Here is a 16,968-nt window from a genome sequence, read left to right as displayed (position 1 = left end):
ATTGCCAAATTTCTTTTCAGAGAACCACTTAAAAAAGGCCTTCTTACTTGAATTAGAAAATGCAGTATTCTTTCTTTGACAATTTTTCATTCCAAGTATTAGCTTAAGTTAACTTTCCTGGAGGGTATGATAGCTTCCTTGCCATTATCATATAAAATCAAAATTTGAGAGAGGATGGAAGGAGAAAGAAAGTGTGTATGTGGGGGTCACTGTTAGGTAGCCTCATTTGCTAACGTTTTTGGGAATGGAAAGGAGATAAGGTACCCTCAATTTCCCATTTGTAAAATTGGGATGATGGCATCTTCCCTTGCTACAAAAATCAAATGGCCTAAAATTCCTGGTAGAAATTATTTAATTTCATGTCCTGGATCTTCAGAATAGTAGGCTTTGCAGGGGAGGATCAGCCTACCTTTCCCACAAAGGTTAGAGCCCTAGCTCTTAGCAATTGGCTAGACATGCTAGAAATGTTGAGCTGCTTCCTAGTGAATCTTCTCTCTACAACCAGAAGAGGATAGACATCTATGTTGTGCTGTGTTGGGGGGCTATGGTGGGGATGTTTAGCAGCAGAGATAACGTAGCTTACTTTGATTTCATTATCATTGTAGTGTGTGAGTGGGAGCTACATTGTTCATCAGTGTCACTGAAAGACATTAGGAACCAGGCCTGTTTCCCATTAGTTGAAATTAGACAAGAAGATGAAGAATAAATAGTTCATTGGAAACTCATTAGTGTCTCAAGCCAGAAGTAGAGGGATATCTTTGGACTTATTTGAATGTTGTAGACTTTTTTCAGTATTAAAAACCAGACCTATAGTTGCATATAAATTTTGTTTAAAGATTTATTTATTCATTTGAGTGAGAGAGCCTGCACACGTGCGGGCTGGAGTGGAGGGGCGGGCAGAGGAGAGGCTCTTAAGCAGACTCCTTGCTGAGTGTGGAGCCCTATGACACAGGGCTCAGACTCATGACCCTGAGATCATTACCTGAGCTGAGGTCAAGAGTTGGACACTTAACCAACTAGCCACCTATGTGCCCATATAAATTCCATTTAAGATGAGCCTCACTGTCTAAAATAGCCACACACTATTGAGTTGGACAACAACTAATCTCGTAAAGAAACTGTTCTTTATGGGCACCTGTGTGGCTCAGTGGTTGAGCATCTACCTTCGGCTCAGGGCATAATCCTGGGGTCCTGAGATCTAGTCCTGCATCGGGCATCTCGCAGAGAGACTGCTTCTCCCTCTGCCTATGTCTCTGCCTCTCTCTGTGTCTGTCATGAATAAATAAATAAAATCTTTTTAATTTTTTTAAAGAAACTGTTCTTTAAGGCAGCTCTGGTGGCTCAGCAGTTTTGTGCCGTCTTCAGCCTAGGGTGTGATCCTGGAGACCTGGGATCGAGTCCCACATTGGGCTCCCTGCATGGAGCCTGCTTCTTCCTCTGCCTGTGTCTCTCCCTCTCTCTCTCTCTCTCTCTCTCTGTGTGTGTGTGTCTCATGAATAAATAAATAAAATCTTTACAAAAAAAACCCTATTCTTTAGATGTTCAATGTAAGTTATTGTTTTGTTTAAACCCAGGTAATAAATATTTGAGGCTTTGCAGGCTGTGTAGTTACAACTACAATTTACCCTTGAATGACACAGGTCTGAACTACTTGAGTCCACTTATAGAGGGATTTTTTGGATAAATACAGTACTGTAAATGTATTTTCTCCTCCTTATAATTTTCCTGGTAACATTTTCTTTTCTCTAGCTTTATTGTTTGGTTATAGTATTAATACATATAACTTTTACAAGATAGGTTTTAATTAGTTGTTTATGTTATTAGTAAGGTTTCCAGTCAGTAGTGGCTATTGATACTTCAGTATTTGGGGTATCAGAAGTTCTGCATTGATTTTCAGCTGCACAGGGTAGTGGGGATGTCAAGTGATTTGGTACCCCTAACTTTTGCATTGTTCAGGGTTTTCTTTATTCACCTCTGCAGGTCATAGTTTGTTGACCTTCAGATAGTGGGAAATATATTAGAATATATTAGAAGCCCTAACTGTTCAAAAACTACAGCATTTTACTCAAGCTTTTTAAAATATGAGGAGTCCATTATATACTAATATGGAAACATGTCAAAGAAATTTATTTTTTTATTTTTTTATTTTTTAAAGATTTTATTTATTCATGAGAGACAGACAGAGAGAGAGAGAGAGGCAGAGACACAGGCAGAGGGAGAGCAGGCTCCATACATGGAGTCCGATGTGGGACTCGTTCCTGGGTCTCCAGGGTCAGGCCCTGGGCCGAAGGCAGTGCTAAACCGCTGAGCCACCCGAGCTGCCCTCAAAGAAATTTTTAAGTGAAAAAGGCAAGTTGCAAAACAGCATACAATATGATTACAGATATGTAGATCAAACATGCACTCCTTGTTTGTGTCTTTATTTACACACCTGCATGTATACACACACACATACACATATATGCATCTCTGTACACGTACATACATGTGTATGTTTGTACATGCTTAGGAAAGGTTACAACAAACTTGTAACAGCGGTCACTCTGAGGAGGGGAGTGTTGGTGAATGTGGGCAAATGGGGAGTTTTACATTTTACTCTCTCTCCCTCTCTCTATGTGTATATATATATATATTTTTTTTAAGATTTTATTTATTTGACAAAGAGTACGAGCAGAGGGAGTGGCAGGCAGAGGGAGAGGGAGAAGCAGGCTCCCCACTGAGCAGAGAGCTGGATGTGGGACTGGAGCCCAGGACACTGGGATCATGACCTGAGCCAAAGGCAGACCCTTAACTGACTGAGCCACTCTGGTGCCCCTACATTTTACTCTATATATTCTCTATTATAATATTTCATAGTGATAATGTATTCTTTTTCCTTCCTACTTGTTTGGATGGCTGGTGGGCCCATCTGCACTTGCAGGGTCAGGAGTGTGACAAAGTAGGATGAATTCCACAAGCCAGCTCTGCCCACATCAGTTGAGTGGGAAGCAGCTGCTGAGACCAGAACAAGGAACACATGTATTGGTTAGGGGTGAGGGGGGGCTGTGCGCAGGTGGCTGGGAGAGGCAGCCAAGACAGACCAATTCTAATTTACCAACAGTAAGTATCACATGTCATGCCTTGACATTCTCCAAGTTGTTTTGCCCTCCTTTATCATCACATTGGACCCTGAGGAAAATTCTATGAGCAAGTAAGGCAGGGATGATGACAAGAAAGGAAGCAATGAAAACAGTGGACAAGAATGTGTGTGTATAGAAATTTTTTTCTTTCGTTTAAAAGGAAATCTGGGGCAGCCCTGGTGGCGCAGTGGTTTGGCGCTGCCTGCAGCCTGGTGTGTGATCTTGGAGACCTGGGATCGAGTCCCACATCGGGCTCCCTGCATGGAGCCTGCTTCTCCCTCTGCCTGTGTCTCTGCCTTTCTCTCTGTGTCTATGAATAAATAAATAAAATCTTTTTAAAAAATGAAAAAAAAAGGAAATCTGTACAAGGATATGCATTATGGCATTGTTTGAAATGGTAACAGATTGAAAATAGCCATGACCATCAGTAGGAAAATACCTGAACACACTGTATTTTTTTATGTGGACTGTTATTATATAGTCTTTTAAAAGTATGAGTTGAAATTTTATTCACTGACACTTGGGGGGTGTTCATGATAAATTATTAAATGAGAAAAACAAGTTGCAGAGCAATATTGAAGTGTAACCCTAGTTTTTTAAAAATAGAGAATAATTAAAAATCCCCTTAAATATAAAAATATATTTGTACTTATGTTCTTGGGGGCATGGAAAAATCTATTAACCTATCTTATCTTGTGGGAGGGCCCAGAGAGGAACGAAAAGGTGCTGAGAGATTACAAATTTTGTTTTTTAATCTCAATTTGTATTGCTTCATTGATTTTAGAGAATAAGGAAAACAAACTTGTTCAAGCAAGAGATGAAGTATCCTATTTTTTCACCTTAATTGATTTTAAGAGGTGTTTTTAATTTTTTTAGTGAGTTAATGAAGCAGAGAATTATGAAAGTGAAAATAGTTAACATGAAAAAAAAAAAAAGAAAATAGTTAACATGTAAATCTTCTTCTGAGTTTAGGGGAGGTATCTGGGTAGTGGAAAGAGTCCTAGGAGTCAGGGAACCAACTTTGTAGTTATAGTTCTTAACTTTCTGATGTGTGAGCTTCCATTTAATAAGGTTACTTAACTGTTAAAACAGGGCCCCACTCTCTGCATCTCTAAAACGAGGAGTTTGTACCAGAGACACAGATCTCCAAAGTCCTAGCATTTCTAGTCCTAATGCTCCAGGATCTATGATCCCACAATTGAACTACCTCTTGAGATTAGAACATTGTCTTTTATTTATTTTTAAATGCTTTGTTGTTGTTTTTACATTTTAACACTCTGAAATTAGGATGCATTTATAATTGGTGGCATCTTTCAATTGTCATTGGCTATTTTTTTCACATATTTATTATCTCAGAAATTGAAATATCTTACTATTGTACAGATAGTACAGGATAGTTGCACTTTTCAAAGGCCATTTTTTTTTTTCATTAACTATAATCTTGGCCCCTTCCTGGGCTTCCCTTACTCCTGATCCCATCAGATTCACTGTCATCACTTAGACATTATGGATAGGGACAAATGGGTGAATACATTATTTGTATGTACAAGGATTTTGTGCATCCTTACTTAACTGGTAGGTGCCCTATATGTACCTGCTGCTTGAGAAGTCAGGTAAGTATATATGTAGCCCTGAGACATCCAATTTTGCTCCCAAATTTTGATTAGTCTATCTTAATTTTGCCTAATGTTTGCTTTTTAATTAAAGTGTAATGTGCATACAGAAAAATGCATAATGTAGCTCATGACTTGTTACAAAGTGAGCACACCTGTGTCATTACAGCTGTTTCAAGAAATAGAACATTCCAGAACCAACATTCCATTATCCCTTTCCAGTCATTATCCCCCTGCTTCCTTTTTTCATTTTATTTATTTTTTTTATTGAAGTTCAATTTGCCAACATATAGTATAACTCCCAGTGCTGATCCCATCAAGTGCCCTCCTCAGTGCCCATCACCCAGTTACCTCATCCCCCTGCCCGCCTTCCCTTCCACTACCCTTTGTTCATTTCCCAGAGTTAAGAGTCTCTCATGTTTTGTCACCCTCTCTAATTTTTCCCACACATTTCCCCTCCTTTCCCTTATAATCCCTTTCACTATTTCTTATATTCCCCATATGAGTGAAACCTTATGGTTGTCCTTCTTTGATTGACTTACTTCACTCAGCGTAATACCCTACAGTTCCATCCACATTGAAGCAAATGGTGGGCATTCGTCCCTTCTAATGGCTGAGTAATATTCCATTGTATACATAGACCACATATTCTTTATCCATTCATCTGTCAAAGGACAACGAGGCTCCTTCCACAGCTTGACTCTTGTGGACATTGCTGCTATAAACATTGGGGTGCAGGGGTCCCGGCATACACCCAGAACCAAGTGGAATACTGTGCTGGTTCATTCTGTGAGATTATATTCTCTCTTCATTTCCATTCTGCCCCCCTCTTTTATCTTGTTTATGTTTTGGTGGTCAATGTTGGGGCCTTCCAGAAATATTGCTGGTTTATATAAATTTGGGGTTGAGCATTTTCTAACATACAGAACAAAATACACTCAGAACCAAGAGGATCACCTTCTAGGACCCCTCAGGTAGACTACATTCTCTCTCCACTACCACTTTTTCACCACCACCATCCTCTAGTCCCCCCCACCACCTTTTTTTTTTCTTTTTTCTCTTTTTCCTCTTTTTTTTTCTCTTTCTTTTTTCTTCTTTTTTGGAGTTTTTGGCCTTTTATATTTTACTACTTTGTTTTAAAATTTGTTTTTTGCTTTAGTGGTCCTTTTGTTTTCTTTCTAAATACAGTGAAAGTGTACGTAGGGATGGTGACTGTTGGTTCCTAGGTGGGTGGGTGGCTCATGGTTATCTTGGGGTGAATCTGCTGGAAAGAGCTTCAAATTTGGAGCCAGTAGATCGGTCTTGCATTGTGGTCCTAATGTTTTGTAGTTGTGTGACCTTAGGCAAAGTGCTTTTCTGAACTTCATTCCTCTTTGATAAAATAAAAACAATGTCTACCTTGGAGAGCTGTTGTGAGGATTATGTGAAATGCTTCGTAGATGGGAAACACCATCAGTGTTAAAGCCATACACACAAATGCCAGTCATTTTTAGTGAGGGAGGTAGACTCCCAAGCAGGAAATGATGTGAACCTGATGTAAGGAGAGAAAATGAAGACATTTGATCCCCAAATCCAGTCTCTTAGCTACCTTTCTTTTAGATTGACATTGGTGTAGTCACTGGCTTTCTGTTAAAATTTCCCCAAATGAAAATAATATAAAGGTCTTAATAAAAGGAACCTGGAGAGATTTGGAATTTCACCCAGAGCCCGTCACTTCTCAATATGGGTGTCCCTGGAGCTGTGCAAGGCAGAGGCTGAGGCAGATTAACAAATTTCAAGACAAATGTATAAACCACCTCTTTATAGGCCTCCTAAGCGAGCATGATCCTACTGTAGACCCTTTTCTGATTATAGTCACACTGTTCCAAAAGTGACCCAAATCTGTATCTCTACCCTAAATCATATTTTTCACCATCTGCTGGATTTTTCTGATTCTATGTCCAATAGACCCCTCATATCTAAAACCAAACTTTCAACCATTTGCCATTATGGCATGATGATTTAGATTATGAACTTCTGGGGATGCCTGTGTGGCTCAGCGGTTGAGCACCTGCCTTCCGCCCAGGGTGTGATCCTGGGGTCTGGGGATCGAGTCCCACATCGGGCTCCCTGCATGGAGCCTGCTTCTCCCTCTGACTGTATCTCCACCTCTCTCTTTCTGTGTCTCTCATGAATAAATAAATAAAAATCTTAAAAAAAAATAAAAAAATAAAAATCTTTAAACAAAAAATAAAAATCTTAAAAAAATAAACTAAAAAAATAAAGATTTTTTATAAAAAATAAAATAAAAAAATCAGGACAAAAAAATAAATAAATTAGAAAAAAAATTACAGAACAGACTCAGGAATCAGTGGAAGTAGCAGGGGGACCAGGCTCCAAACAACCTTCACTTCACACCATCTACTTTTTTCTGTATCTTGGGTTCTATATGAAGATTGAATCTGAAGAGGGTTCACTTTTCAAATATATTCTGAAATCTTTCATCTAAGAAATGCTTATCAAGTACCTTCTGTGTGGCAGGTGTTGTGCTGAGTTCTAAGAATTCAATGGTGAGCACGTGATCTGTGATTTCATGGAACATATCATGAGAAAATTAATGAAGTACAATTAGAAACTATGAGAGCTGTGAAGGAAAGGGCTCTGGTGCTATGCATAGTAGGAACTTGACCTAGTATGGAACTGGGAACTAGGCAGTTAGGGAGGGTTTACATGAGGAAGTAACATTTGTTGAGCTAAGATGTGATGGGTAAGTTAGAATTAACTAGATGAAGAGGTAGGAAAAGAAAGCTTTGGGTAGAAGGAAGAGCATGGACAACACTAAACCACATGCAGATATAACTTTGTACTAATGAGCTTTCAGCCCCTAATAGCAGCTAGCATTTTTTCTTTGTGCTAGGTATTGTGATAAGCGCTTTACACATACTGTCTTATTAAATCTTTTTTTTTTTTTAAAGATTTTATTTATTCATGAGGGACACAGAGAAGCAGAGACTTAGAGGGAGAAGCAGGCTCCCTGTGGGGAGCCAGACACAGGACTTTATCCCGGGACCCCAGGATCACAACCTGAGCCAAAAGGCAGAGGCTCAACCACTGAGCCAGCCAGGCACCCCCTGTCTTATTAAATCTTTACAATGACCCTCTGAAAAAGTACTGTTAACTACTCACATTTTACGGGTGGGGAGACTGGGGACCCAAAGAGGCTAAATAACCTGCTCAAGGTTGCGCAGCTAGTAAGCTATAATGCCAGGATTTTAATTAGGCAGTCTAACTCCAGATTCTGTGCTCTTAGCCAGCTATATTACCTTCCTCTTGTTTCTTACCATTCTAGCCTGTACGTCATACAGACTGGAACATAGATCTGATCTATGTTTCTCCCCTTTACTCCCTCCCTTTAGAAACCTTGATTGTTTCCTATCACCTACAGGATAAAATCTGAATTCCTTAGTATGATGTAAGTGCCTTACAATTTAGTACTACTTATCCTCATCATCTGCTACACCTTCCTAAAAATGCATGCCATTGCTCACATGTAACAAACTCTGTCTTTGCATATACTGTTCTCTCTGCCTAGAATGCTCTTTTTTACTTCTCTTTTGGTGAAACCTTACTCCTCCTACTCACACTTCAAGTACTTAGCTTAAATGTTACTTCCTTGGTACAGCTTTCCTAATCATCCATCCTGAGTTAATCAGACCCTCACATGTCCTTTAAACAGTAACTTCTGTGTTCCTCTTCTGAAGTCTTTTCATCGAAGCAGGAATCCTAGGTCTTTCCCTTCCCACACCCGGTACCTAAGAACTCTGGGTCTACCTCCACAGTGCCTTTCAAATAACACTGTTCTTTTTCAGCCCTACTGCCACTGCAATTACCACCTCACTCTGTTCTGCCTCTGGACTTGATGTTGTGCCAGATTAATTTTTTGAAAAAGCACACACATGTAAGCCATTCTCCTGCTCAGGACATTGCCTTTCTCAGGTGCCTCCAACAAGTCAGTGTTGGTCTCTACTTCTCAGTGTTCTCTCACCTTACTTTTAGCACCACCCCATCTATGTTCTTTGGCCTTGTATTAAGGTGAGTTATAGGTATATTTCTTTCTCCACAGGGTTGTAAGCCTGTCTAGTTCATGTTTGAGTCTCCACCATTGTCTCTACAGGTGTTTATTTCAGGTTTATGGTTGAATGTCCCTGATTAAAGTATGTATGTATATATATATATATATATATATATATTAAGATTTTATTTATTTATTCACGAGAGACAGAGAGAGAGAGGCAGAGCATAGGCAGAGGGAGGAGAAGCAGGCTCCATGCAGGGAGACCGATGTGGGACCTGATCTTGGGACTCTGGGATCACACCCTGAGTGGAAGGCAGACACTCAAACCACTGAACCATGGTATATATTTTGAAGAATCTGTTGGAAATAGTGTTGGTGTTTTTTTGTTTTTGTTTTTGTTTTTTTTTTTAAATAAAGATTTGGTCCTAAAGGAAGGAAAATTTCACTTTTAGGAAAATTGCTTGTGAAGAACTAACTCCTCATACTTCTCAATGATGCCAGATACATGGGATGTTATTTTGTCTAAATCTGTTCAAGTTACTTAGCATATTTAAAAATGGAGAAAATGACTCCTGCTTTGCCCACACCACAAGTTAGTTATAGCAGAAACCATTTGAACAAAGAATATGTAAGTGCTTTGTATGCATAAAGGACCATATCGATAAGACAGGTATAGGTTGTAGTTGAGACATGCTAGAGAGAGCACTGGATTTTTTAAAAAAATATTTTATTTATTTATTCATGAGAGACACACAGAGGCAGAGACATAGGTAGAGGGAGAAGCAGGCTCCATGCAGGGAGCCCGACTCGGGACTGGATCCTGGATCTCCAGGATCACACCCTGAGCTGAAGGCTGATGCTCAACCACTGAGCCACCCAGGTGTCCCTTTTAGGAAGGATTTAATTGAAATGTGAGAAATAGCCTTCCTTAAATTCTTGAAGTCTGTTAAAATGTTAGGTTTAATGTTTGATTTTTTTTTTTTTAAGTTATGGCCATGTTAGATACCATTCCCATTTATTTTATTAATAGCATATTAACAACTTTGGTTTTTGAGGCAGTCTAGCATCCTATTTAGAAATCCAACCCCTATGAATATTGTGTTTGTTAATTTCTTTCTGTGGTTAAAGGCATCGCAGTGTGATTGGAGAAGTGGATTTGGAACCGGAAAGACAGGGGATTCAGTGCTGTGTAGGAGGTAGATACAGAAGATAAAGCAGGGGAGGGTGGGGGGAGAGGGAGAGAGGAGAGGATGAGAAAGGAGAGAAGTGTCATCTGAGGTTTTTTTAGCTACTTAAAGCCTATTTGAAATAAACCAGATCCTGGGCAGAGTTCTTATTCTGTAAAGCTTATATTCTGAAATCACAGTTTGTCTCAAATCAGACTTTGCTCAAATATACAAATAAATTGTAAAATTTCCATCTCAGCCAGAAGATACCAAATCTTCAGTCTAGTTGTCACATGTATTCCAGCATGAATGTAGGCTGGGTGATTAGATGACCATTAAGGTCTCTTTCAACTTTAAGATCTATGATTGTTTACCAGGCATAGAAAGCTGCTTTGGGGGCGCCTGGGTGGCTCAGTCAGTTATGCATCTGCCTCTGGCTCAGGTCATGATCCCCAGTTCCTGGGATGAAGCCCTGAGCCCTGCATTAGGCTCCCTGCTCAGCGAGGAGTGTGCTTTTCCTTCTCTCTCTCTGCCCCTCCCCCCCTCATTGCTCATGCTCTTTTTTTCTCTCATAAATAAATAAAATTTATAAATAAATAAATAAATAAATAAATAAAATCTTAAAAAAAATAAGCTATTTTTATTTAGGCTTCTAAGACCAATGTAATTATAAATTGCACTTTTCTCTGTGGCTTTTATTTATGAAACCTTGTAAATGCCTCGAGTATAGTTCCAATCACCTTTTATTGTGCCCCATGCAAAGTTGGTACTACCAGTTCCCAAAAACCACATCAGAATAATTGAAGCATCCACATATGCCTTGCTTTGGGGATGGGATCCAGTAGGGTAACAAAGCGCTTGTTTCTAAGGGATTTGCTTTTTTTTTTTCCCCTCCTGGAAAGGAAGCCCTAACTGGTGAAGTTACGACCATATTGTGAGGAGATTAGTTCTACGGCAAAGACTTTTATTGTTGTTATTATTGAGAATGCTGTCCTGGAGAAACAATCATGGGAAATTTTTGGAAGTGCTTTAGATGTGATCTCCCCAATACCAATACCCTTCTTTTACTGAGACCCAAGCTAGGGCAAGTAACTTGCCTAAAGCCATAAAGAGTGGATAGTAGATCCAGAACTTCCCTCCAGGGGCTTCTGACACCAAATCTAGCTGTTTTTCTCTTTCTTTCTACCATTGGTATGGCTGTCTCCAGGAGTAGTTGCAAATCTTTACACTAAAACTATTCTTCCATCAGTTTCTTTTACCTTTTTCACCATCAGTTCTGTGTTTGTGTGCAAACATTGTGCTAGATGTATTGCCTGTAGGGACAGATCCGTTTACTCCTCTGTGACCATGAAACAGGGTGAACAGGTTCTTAGATGTTTTGTAGAAAGACCTTCTTGAGGGAGAACTGAATAGGGCCTCTTGGATGTTATAATGAATCCTCTCTGGGTTTTGATTTGCCCTCTGCTTTTCTCCCCAGGAAGCTGCAGGCTTACCAACACTGCCTCATTACTTAGCACTACCCTCTGGAGAAGAGAGAATGAGGCCTGGTAAATAAGCTGGAGGTCAGGGTTCTGAGACAGTAGTCCTTCCCTCCAGCCTTCCTTCTCCATGGCTTCTCCCCCTTGACATATATCCCCCATCCCTTCCAGTAGAAAATTCTTCTACACTTAGTCTTCAGAGTAGTTTGGTCCTTTAATGTTTGTAAAGCTGTTGCATCTTCAGAAAAAAGTTCTTTAATGGTTACTTTTAAAATTAGAACTGTTTGGGATCCCTGGGTGGCTCGGTGGTCTAGCGCCTGCCTTTGGCCCAGGGCATGTGATCCTGGGTCCCGGGATCGAGTCTTGTATCAGGCTCCCTGCATGGAGCCTGCCTCTCCCTCTGCCTGTGTCTCTGCCTCTCTTTCTCTCTGTGTGTCTCATGAATAAATAAATAAAATCTTTAAAAAAAAATAGAACAGTTTGTTTTGATTAAAAAGGTTGATTCTTATGAGGACCTACAGAGATACAGGGTTTCTTTGAGTCACTGAGAGTGTGCAAGCTTTTATTTATTCATTTGATGGTTGTTTAGTTAAGAGCAGTGGAGAATAATGTAGAAACCACATAGACAATTCACTACTTATGTGACTAAGTCACTTAATGCCTGAGACTCAGATTTCCTCATCTTTAAGACAGAAATAAAACCTATCTTATAGACTGTTGAGAGGACTAAATGAGATAAATATGTAAAAGGATGGGCTCTGGGGAGACTCAGATGGACTCCCAATTTTGGCTCCAAAATTTATTAGCTGTTGGCCTGAGGCAAGTTATATAATCGTTCTCAGTTTCTTTTTCTGTAAAATAAAGATAGGTAATCATATTGTTATTGTATTATTGAATTATTGTGAGGATTAAGCAAAATAAAGGGAAATGTTTAGCACAGTGTTTGTGCCATAAATACTCATTAAATGTTAGCTATTAATTACAACAGTAACAACAATAGTCTGTAGGTTTTTATGATGCTAGGACATCGGGTGGCAGAGGAAAGACTAGAAGGCATAGGGCAATGGATCTATCAGAGGATTTTTCCCTGCCAGCTTTCCTCATGAGGGGGCCTGTAGGGAATGAGAGGCTCTCATTGGGCCTACAGCTTCCTGCAGCAAAGACTTCCCTTCCAGGCTAGTAGGCTGAGGTAGGAGGTTCAAAGGGCCTTCAGAGGACAGTGAGAACACCAGTCTGGCAGGATAGAGGGTTTGGGTAAGGGCAAAAATAACTCCAGAAGGTAAAACGGGCCCAGTCCTGGAGGGCCTTGAGTGCCAGTGTTTTCTTTGTAATAGAATTACCCTACCCTGGGCCATCTCAGTGGAAATTGCTCCCTTTCCATCTTTCCCTTATACTTTTTAAAATGGTAATATACATTATTTTTTTAAATAGCAATATATGATAAAAACTGTATCGTTTACATTTTAAATAAAAATAGTAAAACAAACCCCCATACACCTGCCATCCAGCTCAGGAGATGTAATTTTTTTAAAAAATTATTTATTTATTTATTTGACAGAGCACAGCAGGGGGAGCGGGAGAGGGAGAAGCAGGCTCCCTGCTCAGCAAGGCTGATCCTAGAATCCTGGGATCATGACCTCAGCTGAAGGCAGCCGCTTAACCAACTGAGCCACCCAGGCGCCCCAGGAGATGTAATATCACTAGACCTTTTGAAAACACCCTGTGTGTGCTCCACATGCATCACCAACTCCTTCCAACTTCTATCTGAATGCTATCCTGAATCTTGTGTTAGTCATTTATTGTTTTCCTTCCTTCCTCCTTTCCTTTATATATATATATATATATATATATATATATATATATATATATACTTTTTTTTTTTTTTAAAGATTTTATTTATTCATGAGAGACACAGAGAGAGGCAGAGGGGGAAGGAAGCAGGCTACATGCAGGGAGCCCAATGCGGAACTCGATCCCGAGACTCCAGGATCACACCCCAGGCCGAAGGCAGGCGCTAAACCGCTGAGCCACCCAGGGATCCCTCTCCTTTCTTTTATTTATTTTTTATTTTTAAATTTTTTTTTCCTTTCTTTTAAAAATGGTTTTACCTATCCTGGTCTTCTGGGGACAGGAGCAGGGAGTGTGGAATCAGGCAGGAGCCATGTGGCCTGCCTGTTCCCTAGCTAGGCTAGGAGGAGGCTGGGGAAGTTCTGCTGCTGCCACTGGAGGGGAGTGGTGGCACTGTGGTGGGGGAGGGAGGGGCTGGAGAAACTGGCCTGGCTCCTTGGGCTGTCCAGAAGAGCAGGCCCAGAAGCTTGGCAATTTCTGTGGAGAGGTTCCAGAGGAGAGTTCAGCCCTCTGAGGCTGCATAGCTGGAAGCTGTTGCCTGGAGTTTAGAGTCTGGGAGGAGAGTGGGAATCTCTTATATTCTTTTGAGACACAGTATCCATTCTTTCAGGTGCTAGGAAGCTTCAGGGCTGAACCAGGTGCCAAGTGTGGCCGGGACAGTTTGAACAGGCCTGTCTCCTATTTTCACCTCATATATTTTTTGGAGTGTTGATTATGCCAGTCATTAAATTATGTTTCCCACTTTGCTTTTCTATAAAAGGTTTGTGTTTGTTTGTTTGTTTTGTTTTGTTTTTTGCTTTGGCTTGGCTTTCCTGGTCCTTTTTTGAATAAAGAACTTCCCTTTCTACCAATAGCAATTGCTAACCACAGACTGCAAGTGATACTGTGGGAAAGCTAAGGGCCTGGGAGAAGAAGCAGGGTGATGGGGTTCTCCACAGCAATGGGCCTTGCTCGGACCCCCATCACTCACCTCAGTCATTATCTGGTGCCCAGAAAGTTAAATTTGGAAACCTGCCATCCAGATGTATTTCAGTGGATCGGATTCAAGGAGCCCTATTGTGATAGATACCATGGGTGATTATAGAGAGAGAGATGGAACTGATTATGCCCTTAACATTTACATTCTAAAAAAAAAAAAAAAAAAAAAAAAAAATTTACATTCTAGATGTGAATACAAGACTTCTATGCTTATATAGTTAAGGCAGCACAAGTGCCAAATGCAGAATGTAGACACAATTTTTCTGATTACCAGTGTAATAACATTTATTAAGAAGAATAAATTCAAATAGAAAAGAAACATATAGTGTAGAAACTCCCTGACAATCTAACTCTTCCCTTAGATAATCACTGATACCTATTAAGAAATATTTGAGGAGTTGAAATTTGGGCTGGACCTTATAGTAAGATCCAGAGAGGCAGACTAATGATGGAAGGAAAGCAAGCATCCTGAGGATCCAAGCTGCCACTCCAGGGAGCAGCGGGGTCCCCCACTGGCTTCTCTGACAGCCTGCTTCTGCTTGGATATCTTGGTGACTAGGCACCAAAATGCCCAGATAGGAATTAACCTTTGTTAAGCACCACTTTGTGCCTTATATGCTAGCCAATGTGTTGGGCCCCTTATAGATATCATTGGATTAATCCTCATTATAACCTTATAAAATAGATGCCTTTATTTTTGTTTTACAAATAGGGATACTGAGGCTCAGAGGTTACCTGCCAGGGTCACACAGCAGCAAGTGGTATAGAGTTCTTCCATTCACTAATTGTGTAATCTTGAGCAAATTATTTCATCTCTGTGGCTCAGTTTTCTCATCTGTGAAGTTGAATGGTAATGGTACCTAATTCACCAAGGGAGCTTTTCAGATTAGAGAGTTAAAACACATTAGGCCAGCAGAACAAGGCATGAGTGGCACATAGTATGCATTCGGTAAGCAATAGCTGCTATTTCTTTTACCTTGTTTTTTCTCTTATTCTAACATGATCTGTATCATCTCCCCACTTTTATATATGGCCTTTTTGTCCACCCAGCCATCCCCCACTCTTTCTTCTCCTTTACAGTTTCTTCCTCTTCCCTTGGATAGAGGGATTCCCAAGCCATTCCCTTGTCTTTATCCAGTCTCTACCATGTCTTTTTTTTTTTTTCTTTTTTTAAGATTTTATTTACGTATTCATGAGAGACAGAGAGAGGCAGAGACACAGGCAGAGGGAGAAGCAGGCTCCATGCCAGGAGCCCGACGTGGGTCTCCAGGATCACGGCCTGGGCTGAAGGCGGCGCTAAACCACTGAGCCCCTGGGGCTGCTTCTACCATGTTTTGTTCTTCATCTTCCCATTCCCTTTCATTTCCCCCTATTTCTTATCCTCATTACCTGTGCCCTGTTGTGGCAGTCTTCTGACCTGCCTCCCTGCTGTTAGTCTCATTCTTTTATATACTAGGATAATTACTGAAAGTATGGTTCTCAGTGTACCACATCTCTGTGTTAAAAACAAAATAAGCATTCAAATCTTTGATTTCTTAGTTTCAAGTCCAAGATTCTCCAGCTCTGACCCCTTTATAACTTAAAAGTCTGTTCCCAGACTACTTCCACAGTCCTCTCTGCTTTCCCTTCTTCCCCACTGTATTTCTTTGCTTTGCTTTCTTTTTTTTTTTTTTTTTAATAGATTTTATTTGTTTATTTGAGAGAGAGAACGTGGAGTTAGGGGCAGAGGGAGAGGAAGAGGGAGAAGCAAATTCCCCACTGAACCGGGAGACCTGTGTGGGTGGGGGTTTGACTCCAAGGCCCTGAGATCATGACCTGAGCCAAAGGCAGGTGCTTGATGGACTCAGCCACCCAGGCGCCCCTGCACTCCAATTTCTGTTGGAGTAGATTTTACCTACGTGTTTTAAGATCCACATTAAAATATCACTTCATTTTCTTAGTCTTTTTACCTACTCTCAGTTAGTTGGAATTTTTATACCCTTTTGTGGGAGTTAGCACCTACTGAACGTCTTGAAATATAATTTTCAAGGCACATTTCTAATCTCCTGTGTAATTATAGCCTGGCTCAGTGTAGAGGCTGGGTTTAATCCATCTTTGTGTACTGCCATCAATGCCCTGTATTAGTGCCTTGCACATAGTAGGTGCTTAATAAATATCGGCGGTGTAAGTAAAAGAGGAGGGGTGGGGTGCTCCTGATGACTGGTGGGTTTCTCTCCCAGTCCTTGGGAGAGTCCCTCTTCGGTGGGTGGAAACGCTGCGGTTTTGTTTTCTAAGGGGCCGACATCTTTACTTTTCGGCCATGGAGGAGAGGCAGAGCCTGTAGGCTCCGCTGCCTGTGGGCCCAGTGCCGGTGCCTGTGCCGGGGCTCCCGCCAGTGCCTGCCGCACCGGTCCCCGTGCCTTGGCCCCTCGGCCCCTCCCCACAAATGCTCAGCGGAACAGGGGATTAGGTTCTGGCAGCACAGCTGGGATTTTGGCGGCCATTCCGCAGTCGACAATAGCACGCAGCCACCCGGACAGGACAGCGCAGGCCTGCGCTCCAAGGCCACAGTGCGCCCGGGCTGCTTGTTTGGGTGGCCGAGGGGGAGGAGCGGGCCCAGCGGCGTCCTGGCCTTGCCACGCAGAAGGTACGGGCTGCAGAGATTCCCTCAGGGACCGGGCTCGGGGGGTGGCCTTGTCCCAGGGCAGGCGGCGCCGCGAAAGGAGGCCGGCG

The 16,968-nt window shown here is 41.2% G+C and overlaps 1 protein-coding gene across 4 annotated transcripts in view; it reads left to right on the top strand.

Annotated features, from left to right (window-relative positions):
* Positions 1–16,968, top strand: part of NUMA1 (nuclear mitotic apparatus protein 1) — a 75,154-nt gene that overhangs the window by 19,420 nt on the left and 38,766 nt on the right. The window contains exon 1 of one of the 4 annotated variants that reach the window (XM_041730104.1): positions 16,480–16,882. The exons of the other annotated variants lie outside the window; for them this stretch is intronic. The gene's annotated coding sequence lies outside the window, so the exon portion shown is untranslated. Of the gene's footprint in view, positions 1–16,479; positions 16,883–16,968 lie in introns of those variants that run through there. 4 annotated transcript variants of the gene reach the window in all.

The sequence above is a fragment of the Vulpes lagopus genome, chromosome 15 (genome assembly GCF_018345385.1).
Source record: "Vulpes lagopus strain Blue_001 chromosome 15, ASM1834538v1, whole genome shotgun sequence".
NCBI lineage: Eukaryota > Metazoa > Chordata > Mammalia > Carnivora > Canidae > Vulpes > Vulpes lagopus.
This window is presented reverse-complemented; position numbering and strand designations above follow the sequence as displayed.